General features: G+C 35.7%; 1 long non-coding RNA gene across 1 annotated transcript; it reads left to right on the top strand.

Moving 5' to 3' along the window:
- Window positions 1–15,024: 15,024 nt before the first annotated feature.
- LOC145000447 (uncharacterized) lies at window positions 15,025–16,204 on the top strand. Its single transcript, XR_013661229.1, has 3 exons — window positions 15,025–15,254; window positions 15,365–15,551; window positions 15,750–16,204. It is a non-coding gene; the product is annotated as an uncharacterized LOC145000447 (long non-coding RNA).
- The last annotated feature ends 6,386 nt before the right edge of the window (window positions 16,205–22,590 follow it).

The raw sequence follows: 22,590 nt of genomic DNA, 5'->3' as shown, positions 1-22,590 counted from the left end.
GACCCCTCTATCCCTTCACGACAACCTTCAACTCAACACACATCACATACAACCCTAAATAGGGTCACTCAAAGTCAACATTGGTCAAAGTCAACATTCAGTTGACCTGACTCGACGAGTTGGCCTACCAACTTGTCGAGTCCATGGTTCTCTAATCCCACACAAAACCCCAGCTCCACTCGTCGAGTCTAGCAAAAACTCGATGGGTTCTCCTTCAATCATAACATCGGGACCATCTTCATCCGACTCACGGAGTTCCTTCTTGAACTCGTCGAGTTCATTTCCAACTTAAGAACTTGTCCAGTCTATGACTCGCCAAGTTATCTGAACAACTCGTCGAGTCCATCTCCAAAGTTTGGGAGATTGCTACAGACTCGCCGAGTCTGCTCATACCACTTGCGGAGTCCCATGACTTCTAGGTCCCTTTTCGCATCTAAACCCACAAGGGACTTCCTTCCTAACACTTACCCATTCACCAAAAGGGTTTGGGTGCATAATGGTCACCGAATCGTCGAGTGCCAAGAGCAACTTGCCGATTCCAACCTTGACCAATTCCATACAGTCGATTTAAATGAGGTCTAACACACCAAAACCATAGATCTAGCCTCCTAATGTCCATTTTACACGTAAAGTTCGAAACTTGATGCACATGCATGGGGGTTTTAGCTCAAAAATACATATAATGTGTCCTACAATGTGCATGGGGCTCTCATGGCCCTAAAGTTGGCTCCTTTATGCCATGAGACCCCTCTTAAGGCCCAGATCTGAAGGCTAAAGTCCACATAACACCCCTTTAAATCTGAAAATGGATTGAAAGCCCTAAATGCACCCAAGATCTACAATCTAAAGATGAACAACCAAATGGAAGACCAAAGTAGGAGCATTTTACCTTGATTAAGCCGAAGATGGAATGAGATTTCCGGATCCAGAAGCCCCAAGTTGAATACTCAAGCTCCTCTTCTTCCTTTCAAGCTTCACAAGTCAACAAAAGCACCAAAATGGCCTTAACACACACATACAATTGGCTAGGGTTTCGATATGCAGCTCTAGGAGAGTGTTAGGGACAAGGGAGGCTGAGTTAAGGTGTTTATATAGGGTGCAAACCCTCATATTAGGGTTTTTGTCCAGACAGCACGGACTCGTCGAGTCTGGTCTCTAACTCGCCGAGTCAGCCACTTAACTCGCGTGTCCAAACCGCTGCTACTCGACGAGTTGGGCCACCAACTCTCCGAGTCCCAGGCCAAAATGCAAAATACTTAATTTAAATATACATACCAGGAACCAGGTGTTACAGATGATTTTGCAACTACTCAAACCGGCTCTTCAAATTCACACTTCTCCTTACTCTCGATTTTTTCAAAAGAGAAGCTCACTAGTCCCAACTACATGGATTGGATGAGAAATTTGGAGATGAATCTTTGATACGAGGTAAATGAATATGTCCTTAATAATCCTCTTATTGAAATCGATCATTCTACCGTTACTCTTGAGGAAATTGCTTCATACAACAAGCATTATGATGACGCCATGAAGGTTGCTTGCATCATGGTAGCCACTATGGCACCTAATTTTGCCAAGCTCTATGAGGAATATTGGCCATATAATATGATTCTTAACCTTGCTGGAAAGTTCCACAAAAAGGCTAGACAAGAGCGCTACGAAGTGGTCAAATCTCTTATGGCATGCAAGCTTAAAGAAGGAGAATTGGTTTGCGCTCAGACACAAAAAAATGCAACGGTACATGGAGCAACTCCAAAGGCTCAATGTGTCATTTGATGAGGAATTAGCCAGTAACATGGTCCTTAACTCCTTGCCTCCTAGTTATTATCAGTTTGTCTTAACTTAGTATTTCAACAACACTGAGATGCCAATAACCTATCTCCATAATTTGTTGCAAACTATTGATTCGGGGATGAAGAAAAATCATGCCTCTACTACAACAAATGCTCATGTCCTAGCCATTAGATCTAGTAAAGGGAAAATAGGAAGGTTCATTCTCAATCCAATAGGAAAGGCAAGACCCATGCTGGAGGGTCTGGAAGTAGGTTTAAGATAAAGCGTAACTTTGATGCTCCTATGATCAGTGATCCAAAAGAGGCCACTTGCTTCCATTGTGGCCACAAGGGTCATCGGAGAAGAAGTTTTCCAAAATACCTAAATGAATTGAAGGATGGAAAGATCAAGGTGTCCTCATCAGATATTTACACCATCCAAGTTAATAACACACAACATTCTTATACTTGGGTTGTTGATACAGGATGTGGTTTCCACATATGTTCTGATTTGAAGGGACTAAGAAAAACTAAGGAAGTGGAGCAAGGAAGACTGAACCTGATCATGAGGAATGGGCGATCTTCATATGTTACCAAGATTTGGACTTATGAACTTATGGTTAGTAGTGATGTTAGGATTGACTTATTAAATTTTTTCTATTCATCAGAATTGAAACAAAACTTTATTTCTTTTCATTCATTGTTCGGAAAAGTTTTAAATATTCTTTTGATAATGATATTGGTTCAATTTCTGCTTTCAAAATGGAGCATTTATGTTTAAAGCTTTACCTTGTAATGGAGTGCATCTAACTGTGATTTGTGTTGATAACCTAGGAAATAATGTGTTGCATATTGATTTGTCCAATGGTGTGGAAAATGAATGTTTGTGGCATTGTCGTCTTGGACATAAACAACAAGCACATCACCCAACTCCAAAAGGATGGAGTGTTGGAATCATTTGATTTTAGAACATATGATGAATGTGAATCTTGTCTCTTGGGAAAGATAACAAAAATCACCTTTCACTAGAACATGTGAAAGAGGTGAAGGGTTATTGGGCCTCATCCATTAATATGTATGTGGCCCATTCAGATCCACCATGAAATATACTAATCAATATTACATAACATTTACATATTATTATAGCAGATATGGTTATATCTACATGATCTAATATTAATCAGACACCTTTGAAAAGTTCAAAGAGTTTAAGCACGAAGTCAAGAATCAATTGGGCAAGAAGATAAAGATGCTTAGATCTGACATAGGCGGTAAGTATCTTAGTACCGAGTTCAAGGACTATCTTAACGAATGTGGAATTGTTTCGTAGTTGACTCCTCATAGAACACCACAACTCAGTGGTGTGGCTGAGAGCATAATTGAACCCTACTAGATATGGTTTGTTCCATGACGAGTCGAGCTTCTCATCCTATTCATTTCTTGGGGTATACCTAAGAGACAACCACCCATATCTTGAATCTTGTTCCAAAATAGAAGGTTGGAAAAACACCTCATGAAATATGGACAAGGAAAGCTCCCTCAGTCACACATATCAAGATATAGGGTTGTGAGGCACTTATAATATGAGAGACTCATGACAAACTTGAACCCAAAGTCGAGAAGTGTTATTTCACTGGATACCCAAAAAAGTCCTTTGGATACTTGTTTTACAAACCTAGTGAGAACGTGGTCTTTGTAGCTTGAAGATGAGTTTTTTTGTGAGAAAAAGATCATATTCAAAGAGAACAGTGGGAGTGATATTGACCTTGAAGAAATTTAAGAGTCATCCAATGAAGGAAACTCTGACAACACTAGCACTCAACATAAGGAAGAAATTCTAGTTGAGCTAGTTGACAACTCATTACTCTTTCGCCGATTCACTAGAGTTAGCATGCCACCTGAATTTTATGGTTTCCATATAACTATAGTTGGTGATACATTTCTTAGTGATCGTACACTAGTAAATTTGGATGAACCTGCTAACTATAAAGAAGCAATGACAATCCCTAAGGTTGCTAGATGGAAGGAATAAATGGAGAGTGAGATTCAATCCATGTATAATAACCAAGTATGTAAGTTGGTTGAGCACAAACCTAGTCGAAAGACAGTTGGGTGCAAATGGTGATTGGTTTTGAGCATTCTAACACTCATATGGTGTACATGCAACCCTAGATGCTTTGGATCTGGGTTTTCTCTAATATACATGCAAACTTTCAATATTCCAAAGCATCATCCTAACTACCATACAATTGAGTATCTGTACTACAAAATTCTAGTTAGATGACATACCTTTTAGTGTAGTTGAAAACCTTGAAGCTTTAAGAGCCTAGCACCAATAATGTGAATGCCTCAAATGGAACAACCAATCACCACCAACAATTTGGAGGACTTGAGAGAATATTTCTTGCTTCACAAAATCGGATATGCTCTTCTAAAGACTCACTAGTACCGATTTCATGTGCTAGAGGATCTCTTATATAGTGTGTCATGATTAGGGTTACACCATGTAAACCCTAATGTGCATGACTTTTCACATTCCTTAGGCTCCATGGGTTTTAACTTCCATGGAATATCTATGGGTCACCACATGGGTTTATCCCAACATAGAGAACTATGGATCACAAGCCCACTATATAAGAATGAATGATTTACACAATCAATCCCTATATATTTAATTAGTCTCTTTTGATCACAAAATTAATTCCAAATTAATTTTTGGTCAATACTAATTAAATAATATGATTTTATATTAAATATTAGAACTTATAATATATTAATAAATCATAAATAATCTCTTCTCAAAAGTCCATCCTTATAGATTGTTTCGATGAAGTGCAACACAAATGGACCATGCTACTCTCGGGTGAAACAATGTCGAAACGTCACATCGCCGGAAATGAAGCGACAGTCGAGTGAAACAACGACACGTGTACTAGTAACTAAGTCTAGAACATCATAGCTAGATAGCATACACTATGACTACTGGACTGGGGGACTTGATGACGCGCCCCTTAGAAAGGGCCCGAGACAGGTGAACCTCGACAAGGCGCCTCCGGTGGGAGCCACCTCAGCGACCCCAGACTCCTGAGGTGACCGTACAGAAGGCTCACCCTCATTAAAATATTGTCTTTTAGCTACAGCCTGGAAACGATGGATCCAGGCAATAAAACACCCAAACGGAGCACAATTGCATGGACCAATCACCGGGATGAACACGAATGTGGAGCAGGACTCCCCAATAAGAATGACGGATCCTGTCAGGAGTGCATTACCGGTCCCCAGTACGGACCGAGGAAGATATCCACTATAAAAGGGGCCTTACCTTGGTTCCAACGAAGTAAGTCCTTCCTTCTCCAGTCTTATACCTCCACAATCCAACCTTCAACATACTAACTTGACCGTCGGAGCGTCTTTCCGGGACCTCCTCCCAGAGAGTGACTGACGTGTTTCTTCCTTATGTGACCTCTCAGGCTTAAGGACCGGTAAATTCTACTCACAGCAAGTGGTTTGGAGCCAGGTTGCATCAGTATTATTTAACAAAAAATAGCATGACAAATATGACAGCCCACACACTGTAATGACAAATCTTGGCTGCAATATGACAAATATGGTGTGACGTCTACATGGACTGTCGAAAGTGTGGTACCACTCTCTCTAACCTTATCAAGAAAGAGGGCTCTAATCCAAGCCTAAGCAGCAGGTTTTCACTTTTCATATGTTGAAAGAGAATCCGGTTTTCTAAATATTTTAGGTACGGTTTGCCTATGTGAAATCAAGACAATACGAACTAGTACAACCAGGTTTATTGGATGGGAACTGTGCTCTCTCTATTTTATATGACGTGGTTCAAAGCGAGTATCTAAGACCATGTGGTATACATATAACGAACATGTTTGTGGTCTATGTGGTCACGAACAACAATTGTGAACACCACCCCATATCCTTAGTGGTGGAAAAATTTGTGGTCAATTGTTGTGGGGAGGACGAACCACCACATCCAATGAACTTTTTTCTTTCTCTATCTCTCTCTTTCTCTCTCTACCTTTCTTTACATACTAATTAATAACAAAAATATATATTTTTTATTTTAATAATGATAAAATAAGAAGGATACAGTGGTAGGTATCCCAACCTTTTAGTGGTTGAATGTCGTAATGAGTTGGCACTCACCATTGTAGTGGTTAGTGGTGCGTATAACAGATGACCTAAGAACAATTTCACAATGCATATGATTGGGTCCTTTTAACTATGTTTTTTTAACGGCTATAACACACTTTTTAAATTTACTTCTAAAATACTTATTTTCCCACACTACAAGAAAATTTTGATTTAGCTACGAAAAAATTTCGTAGCTAAAAGCTAAAATTTCATTGCTAAACCTAAATAACTACAGAAGTTGCTACGGAATTTATCATGAGATTATGTAGGTATATTTCTTGTAGCAAACTGTTTAGCTACAAAATTATAGTTCCGTAGCAGTTTTGCTACGACATTTATTCCATAGCAATTTAACTACAACACACTTCCATAACAATTCTGTAACAATGGGGTGTGTAGCAAATTCCATAGCCATTTTTGCCGTAACAAATTCCATGGCCAATTGTTATTGTAGCAAATTCCTTAACTATTAGTTTCGTAGCAAATTCCGTAGCCATTTGTTTTTGTAGCAAATTTCGTAGCCATTTGTTCCGTAACAAATTTTTTAGTCATTTGTTCTATGGCAAATAATGTAGCCATTTGTTCCATAGGAAAAATAGGTTCCAAAATAAATTCATAACGATAAAAATACTCAACAAAATCCAATTTCCATTTAAAATATTCGTTGAAATATATAAAAATGTAATAAATTTAATTTTAATAGTTACATAGATTTTATAGATATATTACATAATTGAAAATCCTTTTACATGGTTCCCTAATCATCGATACTAAATATTTATTACAAATATTGTCACATGGTTCATATTGGAACCACCACAAACATACAAACAACCATAGCTGCTCAACAAAAATGGCACAACCTGCAAAATCAAATTTATAAACAAATTGGTTACCATTCAAATCTCTTGTATGAAATCTCATTATATCTTTAGTTTTCAACCAACTAGCGATTTAAAATATGAAAATAAACCAAAAATAGAGAAAAACAATCCAACTCTTCTATTTGATACACTATTATCATATACACAACAAACAAAATGAATCACGTTTAAAGCACCATCAGATCCAACATTAGCATGATGCAAAAAGAATTTGAAATAAAGTTAAAACAAAATGGCAATACAGTGATCGTAGACAACTACATATTAACTTGTTTTTATAAAACAAAACTTGGTTTTCTATTATAAAAGGTAATCTAGTAATTAAAGATTTTGATGTTTAAGTTTTTGTGTGCTTTCGTATCTGCAATATAATCGTACCCTAATTATTGATATTGCTCCCTAATTCCTTAATAATAAAATGTATCTTTTGTAGTTACTTTTTAAAAAAAGTTGTAATTTAACTAAAATCAGTAATTTTTTTAGATAGATGTTTCATCGAAAATTACACCACTAAAAACGGGTTAGATTACAATTTTTAAACATTTAAACTTACACAAACTAGATTGCTATTATTTGTAATATATATATATATATATATATATATATATATATATATATATATATATATATATATATATTGATATTAACACAACCTTCCTTTATGACAATAATAGCAATGCACACACAAACATCTACGGTCCAATACACACATAAAAGTACCTAAAAAATGAAATCAATTCTTCTTTCCTATGTTTTTTAACATATTATGGAATTGGTGAGATGTATCAGGTGAGAATAAAATGAAATTGCACTCTTTTATTAACTCATATAAACTATTTCAGATAACAGTTCGTACTATCTATTTCAAAAAAACAAACGGATCCATTTTTAGCAACACAAATTTTTCTTTAAAGAAGTCATAATTTCATAACATGTTATCATTCCCTCCAAACTGTTTCATAATTTAAATTTCAAACATTTCATTAATCTATAAAATCTAAAACCAAAATTAAATAAATTATAAACCCTAAACTTATAATGTCGTATTCTCTGATGTGTTGTTGTCGGACCAAATAATTTTTGAAGTTTTCATTTCTGCTCTCCTCTCCAACAACCATTTTTTGACATAATGCACATCAAAACATACCTGAAACGTAAATTAAAAAAAAAAACATAAACAAATTCAGATTATAAAAAAAAAAAAAAACCATGTGTTAAATATGGAAGATAAATGAGGTTAACTCACACATAGCTAGATAGGGTTCCTTCATAAGTTTTAATAATGCCCCTAGTCTTTGCCTAATGTTTGATAATGAAGGGCAATTGTCTCAATCTCACATCTATCTTTGAGTAGTCACATAGAAGCTTTATATTTATAACAACAAGCAAGTTGTTTACACAAATATCACAACGGATTCCAATAGTAAGATCCATAAGCCTCACTATGGGAACCTGGCTCGAGTCAATGCCTACAGAAATAAGGGCAAAATGGTCATTTGAGATTTTGAGAACTGAGAATTGATTTTGTTTTGCTTAATTTTAGGATTCATGTTTAAGATAATGAGATTGATTGAATTTGTTTTGAAAACAGAACCTAAAAAGACCAATTTACCCTTGAAGAGAATTACGTGAACATTCCCAACATTATCATATTTCAAAATATCAGAAAGCTTCAAAAAAATCTCTGCTTTGTCAATATCTGCATTTCCCATTGCAAGACAAACATCAACGTCACTTTTACGAAATCCAAATGAATGGGCACATGATCCATAAGAAAACGATCGAGCTTCAGGCCATTCTTTTGTAACATGTTTATCCAATAATGCCATGAGATGCTTCTGTTTTTCCTTCTCTTCTTCCGGTGGAATCAGTGACACATAAATTGCAAGAAAAGATGAATTTAGCCTTTGTATATCCCCATACATTATGTACGACTTCTATAGTTCCTCATTCTTTGGTTAAGTATCCACTGTCCCCTTTTATCTGATTTGTAATCCTGAATTCATGTCACAAGAGTTGCAAATAAAGCTAAAGATAACAAGAGAGATAATAAAGTTAATGGAAGCTCATTTCAATGCATATAAGGGGCTTTTACGTTCTAATTTGATGAGTATTGTGAAAATTTATTTTGGAATGCTAGTATGCAAAAGAAAATAAAAAATCCAGATGCTATAATAATGTATTATACATATCTTGGAGTGTTACACGTATCTTTTACCTTGGTTTAGAGAAATCATTTATAGATGAGAGTTAGGCTTCAATTAAGCAAGACAATTTCATTAAACCATTTTAATAATAATGATCATTAAATTTAATTCCATATTAGATTTACACATCAAAAGCTGTGAGCAAAAATTAATAACCAAACCTAAACAATTGACAACAAAACCCTAGAATTTGATAACCAAAATCACTAAAAAGGTAAACCATACCAAAACGCATATGTTACTGGTGTTGAGGTTGTCATCTTCTTCATATCAACTTTCATATGCATTGTTGCCACCATCCATATGATCAAAACAAAAGAAAATGATATCAAATTACTGACCAAAACAATCAAGTTCTTGTAATTACTGAAATGGAAGTGAAATGGAAGACTGAGGTTCAGGGCTTAAAATATATATCAAGAATGAGGTTTAGGGCATGAAATCGTTGCTTAACTTGAATGTAGAGTGGTAGTTTCTGAATATGATGGTTAGGTCTTGAAATCGTAACAACTTCTACCCAAAATCCTATGAATCATAAGGTTATAATAAAAAATGAATAGAAATTGAGACTTTTTGATATCGAATTGATCATTGCAATTGGTTGTAAGCAATAATGGGGTAGGTTTTAGATGAATAAACCATAATGAATAAAAACATTATCATCATGTTTAATTGAAGTGTTTTGGAAGTTGCTAGAACTGTATACTTCTATAACCAATAGCTCATAAAAGAAATTGATAAGTTTCGATGTCATCTTGGCAGCATCGATACGAACAATACAACAGAGTTCATCGCCGCCATATTTGAATAGTCAGTAGAGACAACACGAATGGTAGTGCGCTGGTGATGACGGTAGGGTCAGAAAATAATAATCAGGCGAATAATTGAACTGAAGCTCTCTTCTGGTGGGCTTTTGTTGGGCATCACCGATCATCCTCGTTTTACTTGGCCCCATGGCTGACTTTCAGTCGGTGGCCCCACCTTGATGCCGACGATGGGAATGATAATCGATAGAGCATTTAGAGGCAACCAAAGGTTAGTATCAGATATTTCGTGTTCAGGTGAAGGAGAGAGAGTGAGAGGATGGAGGAATCTAGAAACGTTGGAAGTCAAGCAACTTAGAAGCAATGTATACTAATCTGATTGAGGGAAAAAGTGAGTAGCAATTTTAACAAAGTACTAGGAAATAAATTGCCAACTTTTAGAAATTATGTGCCTAAACTCTGAAGTCCCAAAAGTTTAAAGTGCCACAGTTGAAAAGTTACAAAACATATGTGGCCAAACTCATAAATAGTGTGCTTTTATATGTATATATTAACTAATGGAGAACTCATACTTTTCATGGGGTAAAATTGTAAATGCACAAACATAGAGACTAAAAGTGACAATAAACCAAAATTATTGTGGCAAAAATCCAAAATGAGAAAAGTTACTGTTAAAATGTTGTTCCACTTTTTATATATATATATATATATATATATATATATATATATATATATATATATATATATATATATATATATATATATATATATAACAAAATAATGATAATAAAAATAAATAAAAAACTTATAATAATATGTAAAGAATTTTATTAACCATATTTAAATTATAATTAAAAATAATAACACAATTTAAAACAGTAATTTATTTTTTTTGGTCAAATGTTTTTTTGTATTTTTACTACGGAAGTATATTTCGTAAGTAGTTGACTACGAAATATTCCGTAGCCATATAGCTATAGATTTAGATTTTGTAGCTATTTTGCAAATTCATAAACAACTTAGATACACAAATAACAACGTTTAATCTTTCCGTTACAAGTTTAGGTCTGTAAACGATCCGAATGGGGTTTGTTCATATTTGTTCGTTTAAGTTAGTCAAACAAATAAACGAACACGAATGAATGAACGAACGAGTTTTCTTGATCATGTTCGTTCGTTTAACTAATTACATTGTTCATGTTCGTTCGTTTATGTTCGTGAACATGCTAAACAAACATAAATGAACAAAGACTTTAAAAAAAAACATAATTGAATATATATGAACATAAATAAATATATAATACCAGGGCCGGCCCAATACATGGGCGAAGTGGGCTTAGGCCCAGGGCAACAACATTTTGAGGCATAAAATCAGTCCAACAATCTATATTATATATAATAGTGCCCAAAATAAATAGTTTTGTTATCTGATTTCGGACGTCCGGGACGTGAAAAAGCTAGAAAGGGCATCGAGACTTGGGCGTGAAACAACTATCAATCGACGATTAGAGAACTCGATGTCTCAATTGCGCATAGAAAATGAAACGATGCCTAGAAGCACGTTGTTGTGATGCTGTCGATTGGTGAACTCGATGTCTCAGATGCCTAGAATCCATTGCTAGACGATCTGATAAATAAAAAGTAAGAATCATAACTCTGATTTGAATATTTCTCTGATTTTCTTTAAATTTATATTCTGCTTTGGGTACCTTCAAGTTTCTTAGTGATTACATAGCTCTAAATTTCTCTAATTTCTCTGATTTCTCTAATCTGGCTCAATTCTGATTTTAAGTTCTCTAATATGGTTTGGTGGATGAAGACTTAATCTCGTGGCTCTATCCTTCTAGGTATGGAGATATACTATACTGATACAGTGAGTGATTATGATTTAGGTGAGTTTAAGTTCTTTTATTTAGATTTCTCTTCTCTGTTCTCATTCTACTTTCTGATTATTTTAACTGTTCATTGTAATTTCTGATTAATGTTCACCGACAGTGTTTTTATTATTGTTTCGGAAATTGAATTGTTTCTTGTTGGTGCGGTGACACGTTTATAACTTCCTGTGATTTCTTTCTAAACTTTTTTTTTATCTTTATGTGATTCTTCATGAGGCATACCATATAGTTTTTCTATTGAACATGAACTCTTGATTATTTTGAATATTTGGAATTCTGGACAAAAAATTGATTATTGTGGGTGCATCAGGGGCAGTGGTCAACCACCTTTGTACTCCGCTGTAGTGTATAGGTTAAAATACAAACTTCGTTACCAAATATAATAAAAAATTAGATGATGTTTGGAATTACGAATCTGACAAGGCATGGAATAGTGTGGTTTATTCCATTGGACTATTTGTGAAGTAATCAGATTCCTTTCATGTGACTTTAATTATTTCGTCATGGAATGGACTAAAAATTATACAATACGAAGTATAACCTATTTTTATTTCAGAAGTTCTTGATTTAGATTTGATCACATTTTATTTTCTAAATAAACTTATGCCCACAAGCAGTGAATTTTAGCAGAATGTCAACTTCATACAAATCCTCTTCCTGTAAATGGAATTAAGAAACAAGTTAGCATGTACATTAATTTAGTGAAAAGCATGAATTAAGCACAAATATTCTTATAGATTGAACAAACATTAAAAAGATTTATGACTTATAACAGAAACAAAAGGTATTTCACATGATAAAAAAAAAACATTTTGTTTCAACTTTCATCTTTTGATTTTGGAAAAATTATGAGAAATAGCAATGTCCTTTACTTTCTTTAGAGCAACGTACATAACCTTTTATCCATTATAGCAATGTACTTATAATAGAAATATAGCAACGCATTTGCGAAACATATATAAAGGCATAAAATTCTTATTTTGCCCCGGGTATCAAAAACAATTGGACCGGCCCTGTATAATACACTAATGTAATCAAACACAATTAAATATATGTGAACATAAAATGAACTTATATGAATGTACATAAATGAATGTAAATGAACAACATAAACAAATGTTCACAAACATAATTAAACGAACGAGATCATTGTTCACGTTCATTCGTTTAACTAAACGAACAATAATTTGTATTCATATTCGTTCGTTTATTAAAAAAACGAATATAAATGAACTTCCTGTCGAACGGTTCACAAACACTTCGTTGAACGTTCAGTTCGTTTACAGCCCTAAGTTCCGTTGTAGATTAGCTATAGATTTTTATTGTGTAAAAAGTAGCTACGAGTTTCTCTTATGTAGCAAACTAGCTATGTATTTTTATTCCGTAACTGATTTTGTAGCCAACTAACTACGAAAATGGATTACGTAACAAGTTCCGTAGCAAACTAGCTACAACCAACAACCATGTAGTATATTTCATAGTAAAATAACTACAAATTTTGATTTTGTAGCAACAATTCAAGATTTAGCTACAGAAATGTAACTCCGTAGTTATTTCCATAAAAAAAATAGCTACGACCAGCCATTTTGTAGCATATTTCGTAGTATAATATCTACACATTTTGATTACATAGTAACTTTTTGTAGTTATTCCTAGTTTAGCTACGGAGTGTAACTTCGTAGCCATTTCCGTAGAAAAATAGCTACGAAAAGCCATTTTGTAGCACATTCTGTAATATAATAGCTACGGATTTCAATTCAGTAGCAAGTTTTCGTAACTATTTAAGATTTTTCTTGTAGTCTCATTAAAATACATGTACATGAAACCCCTTAAAAATAGACATATTTTTAAACACTTGTTAGGTTAAATTCCATTAATAAAATCGTATTAAGTAACTATAGAAATTTAGAGTGAGACCATAAGATCACCATGTGCTGGATAAAATTAATGTGCTGGATAAAATTAATGTTATGGCACGAAAGTCAAAACTACGAAAATTTTAATTAACTTAAAATAGTTCCCATACGAAGTAAAGAACCCTTCCAGATCCAGTACAAGCGGACAAATTAATTACACCTAAAAACACATAATAAGAAGAAATGAAGTAAAAACTACCACGACCATTACTGCTCCTCCGGCGGAGGCTGCAGATTCTACCAACTCAATGCTTCCAGGCGAAACCATCTCACCAGTGTCATTGTCAACGACCACGTTAGCACCCAGCTCGAGTTGATGCTTAGATGATCCGACCCAGTACTTGAATCTATAGTTAATAACCACCGCAATCCTAATATTCACCGCCTGTATCCGACCCACCATGCCCTTATTACTAGTCGCTGCCAACGTAGATGGCAGCTGGAGGTGGTCCTTGAGCAGCGTTCTTACATGACCAGAGTCTACCAGATCTTGGGTTTGCTCTTCTGAGTCAACCACCACCGTAGATAGAAATTGGAGGTCGTTCTCCTTGAGGGATCTGATATGCTTAGTCTTGCCATTACCTTGGTAAAAAGCTGGCATAGTGCCTGCCCACGCATACTTCTGGTAGGGATCATTATATGGGTAATAAAAGAAGGCAATGCTTAATGGGTCATCGTAGTAAAGACCGATTGCCTTATTCATATTTCTTAGTTTAAGGTCGAAATAGATGTTTCCGGTGGGCTGGTTTGACGAGTTGTTGAAGGCTGGAACCGAGAATTCCTCTATAGAGAGTTTCGGGGGGTTTGGAAATGAGTATAAACATAAAAGGACGATTGCCACGACGGCGACAATGAGATTGACAGTCAAAGCAGCACAACCGCTATCGCTCATCTTGAGATAGGGAAAATTTAAGATATTTTGTAGATGAAACTTCGAAACAGGATTATTACATTATTTGTAATACCAGTATATATTCGTTCAGAAAAGCAGATAATTCATAAATTCCATTTTTAATACTTTTATGTGGACTACATCACCCTCCTAACGTCTACCCCGTTATTAGTTTTTTATTTTATAAATAATATTACATCTATTTATTGATTATAATATTAATACAAAATGAGAAGTGTGTAATATATAATATAAATAGAAAATATAGCTGACACTGAGAAAAAAAATTCATGAAATAACTAAAAGTTAGGAGTTTTAAGGAATTAACCATGAAATTTTGAATTTTGGAAAATAATCATGAGATCCGTAGAGGGGGCTCTGCAGATCCCTTTAATCCTCTGATTAACGATGTACAGTACTACGGAAATAACGTGAAACCACTAAATGACAAAAAAAAAATTGTGGCTATAATGGTTCCGCGGAGGTGGCTCTGTGGATCTATTGTATATCTCTGCGGATCTATAATATTACTGAGGAATTGGTTGGTTTTGACAATTTTTCCGATTTTACACCGTTTTCGATGGTTCCTCAGAGAATTATAGCAATCCGTAAATGTGTACAATAAATCCGCAGAGCCACCTCTGTGGAACCATTATAGCGACGAATTTTTTTTGTCATTTAGTGGTGTCATGTCATTTCCGCAATACTGTGCATCGTTCCTCTGAAGATTAAAGAGATCCGCAGAGCCCTCTCTACGTATCTCGTGGTCATTTTCCAAAACTCAATTTTTTTTTTGGTTATTTCCTTAAAACATCCCCTAACTTTTGGTTATTTCATGAATTTTCTCTGACATATATGCTATTAATCAATTGATAGGGTTGATTCGACTGGGTTAACTCAGTTGACTTAGTGTGTTTGACCAATTGAATTTGACTTTGACCAAGTTTGACCGTGAGGGTATTTTGGGATTTTGATGGAAATTGCTCATTTGGTGGAAATATGTGTCGGTTAGAGAGCTGAGATTCAGAGTCCGGACCTTATCAGCTTCTGTTCAGTTTGCAAGGTGAGTTTTCCTCATTGTACTTGCGAGTCGATGGCACCAATGCCGACCCCGTTGGATTGATATCCTGTTATGCATCCTATTGTTATCCTTAGTGAACAGTTGATATGTCAGTTGTCTATTGGCTGACTATATGTTTATTTTTTATGTATATATGCATATATTTGGTTGATGGTTGAGGCTTTACTGCTTTATGCGTAGGCCAACAGACCGGGGGCATTCCAACCTGATGGTTGAGTAGGCCCGAGGTTATTCCATCCTGAGGATGATAAGACTCGTTGTGTATTGGCGTTCCAACCCGATGGTTGAAGGGCCTAGGGTATTCCGACCCGATGGTTGACTGGACCTATAGTGCATTGGTATTCCAACACGGTGGTTGAAGGCCTAGGTATTCCAATCGGATGGTTGACTGGACTCGACATGTTGTTATTGTATATATGTTATTTGGGTATGTGTTGTAATTTTGGGGGAAACTCACTAAGCGTTGGTTATGTTTCAAGTACTTCAGATGACTGCGGGAAGGCGAAGGCGTGACTATACACATCCTCATGGTTTGGACATATGACTTTGGGAGCTCTGATGTTGAAATGCTTTTTAAACTATGTTTGTAAACAATTGTGAATTTGGTTGGTTTTAAAAAATTTACATTATCATGATTTTTATGAGTGTTACATATATGTATTTAATCATATGTGATTTATGTGATTAAGTGCATAGAATCAAACATGATTATGTGATTATATGCATTCAATCACATTTGGTTGTATGTAGTAGGAGGTGGTGGTATGGTGAAGATGAGTGGTGGTGAAGGTGGGGGGAGAGCGATGGGGGTGGTGGTGACAAGTGTTGGTGGTGGTGGTGGTTGTGGGTGGTGGGTGATAGGGATCATTGGGTGATAGTTAGTTTATTGTAGTTGTGGGTGATAGGTCATGGGGTGGTGAAAGGTGGTGGGCATGACAGGTGGTGGGTGGGTCGGTGGTGGGTGTGTTGATGAGTGGGTAGTGTAGGGTGGTGGTTGCATGTGGTAATGTTGGTGGTGGTCGGTAGTGTTGGTAAGTGGTAGGTGGTGACGATGTTTGGGGTGGTAGTAGTGGGTAGGTGATTGTAGTAGTGGGTGGTAATAATGGGTGGTTGTAGTTGGTGGTGAGGGGTTGTGGTGGGCCTGGTGGTGGTGATGGGTGGGTGGTGGCAGGTTGTGGATGCAAGTGATGATAGATGGTGGTGTGTGATGGTTGGTAGTGGTAGCAGGTAGTGGTTATGGTGGCGTGTGGTGGTGACGGGTGGTGCTGGGTGGTGGTGTTGATAAGGATGATAGTGGTGATGGTGGGTGGTGGGTAGGTGGTGGTGGTAGTAGAAGTGATAGGGTGGTGGAGGCGAGTAATGGTGATTCGTGGGTGGTAATTAGTGGTAGTGGCAGGTAGTGGTGTTGATGGTGGGTAGGTGGTGCTAGCAGGTGGTAGTTGGTGGTAGTGACAGATAACGGTGGTGATGGTGGGTGGTAATGGGTAGGTGGTGGTAGTGGCGGGTTAGCGGTGGCGGTGATAGGTGGTGGCAGGTGATGGAGGTGGGTAATAGTGGATGGTGGTGGTGACGGGTGGCGGTGGTGGTGGTTGGCGGTGGTTAAGGAGGCTATTGGCGATGGTTAGGTGGTTGGTGATGGGGGTGGTGGTGGTTGATGGTGATGGGTAGGTGGTGGTGGTGGTGGTGATGGTGGGTGATGGGGTAATGGTGGTGGGTGATGGGTGGTAGCAAGTGGTGGAGGTGGGTGGTGATGGCGAGTGGTTGGTGGTGGTAGTGGGTTGTAGGTTGTGGTGATGGGTGGTGATAAATGGTAGGTATGGTGGTTGGTGGGTAGTGGTGGGTGGTGGGTTGTAAGTGGTGGTGGATGGTGATGGTTGTGGTAGGTCTTGTTGGTTAATGAGTTTTTTTTTAATGTTTTTAACTACTTTTTGATTTAGATGAATATTATTTTATAATTTTAACTAAAGAAAATTATATGGTCCAAATTTATATATAAATATGTATATTCATATATTAATAAGTATATAAACAAGTGTTTATTCATATATTAATTTGGAGGTCGTGGTTGGTGGCGGTAGTGGATGGTGGTTAGTGTGAGAGGTTGTTATGCTGGCAGAGGTGGCAGTGGTGGTGGTGTTGGTTGATGACGGAAGGAAAGTGGTTGATTCATATATAAATATACTTACATTTATACTAATATATGAATATTACACATCATCCGTCGCGCCAGTACGACGAAGTGTTTTCCAACAAAAATAAATGATTGAATGAGAAACATCCTTTCATTCTTAACATTTAGTTTTCTCTCTCTCACTCTCTCTCTCTCTCTCTCTCTCTCTCTCTCTCTCTCTCTCTCTTAGGCCCAATCCTGACCTATCAGAGGCCTTATGCAAAAATCAAAGTGAGGCCCCATAAAAGTTTTCTTGTAAAATATTATTAAGTTTATGCTACCACTAAATTCAAAACTCAAAGTTGCTAACAAACATCTTGTAAATTCATTACCATAACATTATATCTTCACTCATTAGATGTTACAGTTTCTATGATTATACATGTTCGTTGGAATATCTTCTTTGTCATTATCATTAGTTCATTACCATTCAAGGTTGCTATGTCTTCATCTACACAATGTATATCTTCTGGAACTTACAGTTCAACTTCTGATTCTCTAGGTTCTTCCAGGACATCATGAACTTCTTCTCTATCCTTTTCAACAACTTCATGAACTTTATCCATGTTTTGTAGCACATGTAATTCAACTTCTTCTTCTCTATGGTCTTCCTCAACCGATTCTTCATTAAGATGGTAAAGCTATAAAACATAGTGATAGCGTGATATAGACAATTCACAAGATACTATACTATGGGAACCTTATATACCAAAACACTGAAAAGATAAATCTATAAAGCATATTGATAGAGGGTTAAACGCAATTCACAAGACATTATACGATATAATGGAAAAACCAAGAACATTGTTTTTTACTTTCTCTACTTCATTATTCATAAACTTTATTATGAATTCATAAATAAACCATTCAAATAATAAATAAATAAATAAAAGATTATTTAGCCTATAAGAGAAAGAAGTAAGTACAATTCAGTTTTGGGAAATATAAAGAGATAAGTGATAATATGCTATAGTTAGAGAGTCAGTTAGAGCACTAGATTAGATGAGGAAAAGAGGACTACCAACAACTCACAGAGATATGAAGATTCAAGATAGAAAAACGACATTTCCGACAAGAGAGATGAGCAACACCGATGATCTACCAGTTTCGTTATGAGGTTTATTAAGGTTTGATCTTTTAGTGAGTTTTGTAAAAATTATAGCATTTTCTTGAATATATACTAGAAACATGTTTTTGTTGTTTTGATAGATACTTTCCTTAAATTGTTGATAAATTATAGAGATTTTTTTTATTTTCATTGATTTTTTTTCATATTAAAATTACTTCAAAATTACAACCAACTATTACATTTTGTATCCAACTAACAATAAATTTTATTTAATAAAATCACATAAAAATGTTATGAAGAAACCAACACCAAAAGGTCCAAAACTATATATTATTCCTAAATTTTGAGGCCTTTTGAAATCGGAGCCCTCCAATGCACCACTCACACATCCAACGGCTCTCTCTCTCTCTTTCTCTTTATCTCTCTCTCTCTCTCTCTATATATATATATATATATATATATATATATATATATATATATATATATATATATATATATATATAAAATCGTGATAATAGGTCGACCAAAATGTCTTAAATGACATGAAAGCAACTAATCAAAGCCTCACATGCTAGTTTTATAATACTCATTTTTCAAGCTGTAAATTTGTCGTTTTCAAACGAAACCAAATGATCTATATATATATATATATATATATATATATATATATATATATATATATATATATATATATATATATATATATATATAGAGAGAGAGAGAGAGAGAGGACTAAATTTTATGTTACATATATATAGCAAGGCAATAATAGATACGATATCATCTCATTCGAGCACTTGAGCTTTACTTCCATGGAAGTCCAAGTCTTCTTTCCTATTTTTCTTTGATCATCTAAAGTATGTCCGACCAAAATCATTTTGAACACCTTAGAATACACCTTGCAGATATAAATAATGCAACTGCCAACTTTTCTAAAGCCTGTCGCATTGGGGGAGGTGGTTTTGGGGAAGTTTATAAGGGTGAACTCATCCTTCATTCACGGGGGCAAACGGTTGCTTTCAAACGTTTAGATCGCAAATATGGGCAAGGAGATCGTGAGTTTCGGAATGAGATCCTTTTGCTTTCTGATTACAAGCATGAAAACATCGTGTCACTCTTAGGGTTTTGCGACGAGAGTAAAGAGAGGATTCTTGTTTACGAGTACGCATCTCGAAGAGGTCGTGACATGTATCTCAACAACAAAGATCTAACATGGCCTCAACGCCTTATGATATCCATTGGTGCGGCATGTGGACTGGCGTTCCTTCATAGTGATGTTGGCACCCAACAAAAAGTATTTCATCGTGATGTTAAAAGTTCTAACATCTTACTTGACGATAATTGGAATGCCAAGATATCTGATTTTGGTCTCTCCAAATTTGCTCCAACTAACAATAACATCTCAATTCTTTACACCAATCCAGTAGGCACAGTGGGTTATTGTGATCCGTTGTATCTAGAGACGGGGTTCCTAACAAAGGAGTCAGACATTTATTCATTTGGTGTCGTGTTGTTTGAGGTTTTTGTTGGGTCTAATACAAACAATCCTATGTGTGCATGCAACCCTAGTATTGGATCTATGTTTTCACTATTAGTTATACAGCTTTATGAACACAAAAAGAAACCTGGCATGCTACTATAATTTTCGAAATTCATATATAAAGCTAGAATACATACCTTTTGTTGTTATATAGCAATAACAACTAGTTCCTTGAATTTCCTTAGCTCTTGAAAGCAAGTACCACAAGTGTAGTACCTCTAATGGAGTCACAAACACCATATGCAACTTGGATGAAGAGGAGAAGAAAAAGAGGCACCAAAACGGCTAGAAACCCTAATGAGAATCAGTTGTCCACGTTTTTGGGGCCTAAGGGGTCCTTTATATACTAGTGTGGGCTGTTAGGGTTTCAGTCAAAACCCTAATGGACAACTTAAACTCTAAGCAGTCCATGGAACCTTCTGGACAAGGCTATGGACGAAAATATGATGGGCTTCCATCATAATTTCGTTCACCCCTTATTCCTTTAGCATTCCTTAGCCCAATAACTCAATTATCCAATAATTGCAGTCCAGTCCCCTATATTTAATTAATCTCTTTTAGCCACAAAATTAATTCTTAATTAATTCTTGACTAATATTAATTAAACAATATGATTTATCCTTTAATATATTATTCTCATAATATATTAATAAATCATATTTAAACCTTTCTCTCCTTAAATCATCCTACATATTGCTATGGTGAAAGCAACCCAAAAGGACCATGCTCATAATCGGGTCAAGTACATACCAAAATAGTTATGGACTTAGACACTAATCCAACAGTCTCCCACTTGGATAAGTCTAATAACTATTTTCCGTATGACTTCAGAACCTAATCAGCAATCGTAGCTTTCAAAAGCCGCTGTCAACTCTAATCTTATTAGATAGCGTGTCCTCTAGATAAGGGATTATATATTCCTCCATTCTCAAGATATCGTATAGACAAAAGACATGAATTTCAATCATTCTCTCTATACTGTTTCCCGACTTCCGATTTATGACGACTGACAACAGACTACAATTGAACACATCAACTTAGTCCCGGCTTGGCCAAGCGCTTAGGTGTCATCACTAAATCATCGAGAGGCCCACAAATATCGCTTTTATCCCACTTTGGGTAAAAGGAATGGATAAACTTTGACTCAAATGTTCGCTTGCATTTACTGATCGAATCACACACAACAATAAGTTTTATAACACCAAGTTACTGGTGCGTTTACTTATTATCAATGTGCAACCGACCAACAAATAACAACTCACATGTCTCTGTTTCAAGAATATACAATATTATCGTCTCACTAATCACTCGTGATAAAACCATGAAGTGATCCAAGTGATCGTGGGTTTAATCCAATACTCTAATCTTATCAAAGCACTCATGAACTCTGCAGCAAACTTGTGCCATGTCTAAACACTTCAGACAATCTACAGACACATTCATGACAGTCTTTCTTCATACCTACTCCCAACGTATAACCGACTGTGGATGTTTGAATAACCTAGTTATTCTGGAAGTCAAAACATGCAAAGTGAAACATAACAACAATACTTAATCCTATATGGCCCCAAACTTGTGAGAGTAAATAAAACCCTTCTATTTATCCACCATATTGATTACTCATTATTTATCATTTAATGTTTCGGATAATCAACTCATTACTTGAATTATACCAACAATTGTCCCATGCTCTAAACATGCACACTTTGTTTCCTATGGTCCATGCTTTGTGAAATAGATCACCTGAAAACTTTTCCAATGATGCTCATTTCACAATTCCTTAATCCTAATTATTAGTGTAAGAACACAAGGTTCTTGCCACTACTAGAATATGCTAGATTCTAACATTTTATGCAACGATCCCTTTGCAAAATCATAGCACAAAAGTCACCAAGACGTAGCTAATGAAATTACAAAGTACTTTCTTAGAAATTGTTACAAGACAATTCCATAGATGTGAAGTCTCACATTCAAAGTACATTCCTTTGAACATCCTTCTTGCATAAAAGTTTCTAATCTAGGCATAGACTCTCAATTTCCAACTCCCAATATGGAAACATTTCCACATTTTCCATATGACAACTCATTCTTAATAGAATCTTATCTATTCATAATAATGTCGATATGGTCCATCCAATACCATACTTCCAACTACTTACAAGCGATCAATCCTCAGCGAACTTTGGATCGTCCTTTGATAGTTGTTAAATTCTTTCAGTCAAAACCAATTCTATTCCTTTTT

The sequence above is a fragment of the Lactuca saligna genome, chromosome 6 (genome assembly GCF_052625555.1).
Source record: "Lactuca saligna cultivar CGN05327 chromosome 6, ASM5262555v1, whole genome shotgun sequence".
Classification (NCBI taxonomy): Eukaryota; Viridiplantae; Streptophyta; class Magnoliopsida; order Asterales; family Asteraceae; genus Lactuca; species Lactuca saligna.
Note: the sequence above shows the minus strand (reverse complement) of the source record. Positions and strands in the feature narration are given on the sequence as shown.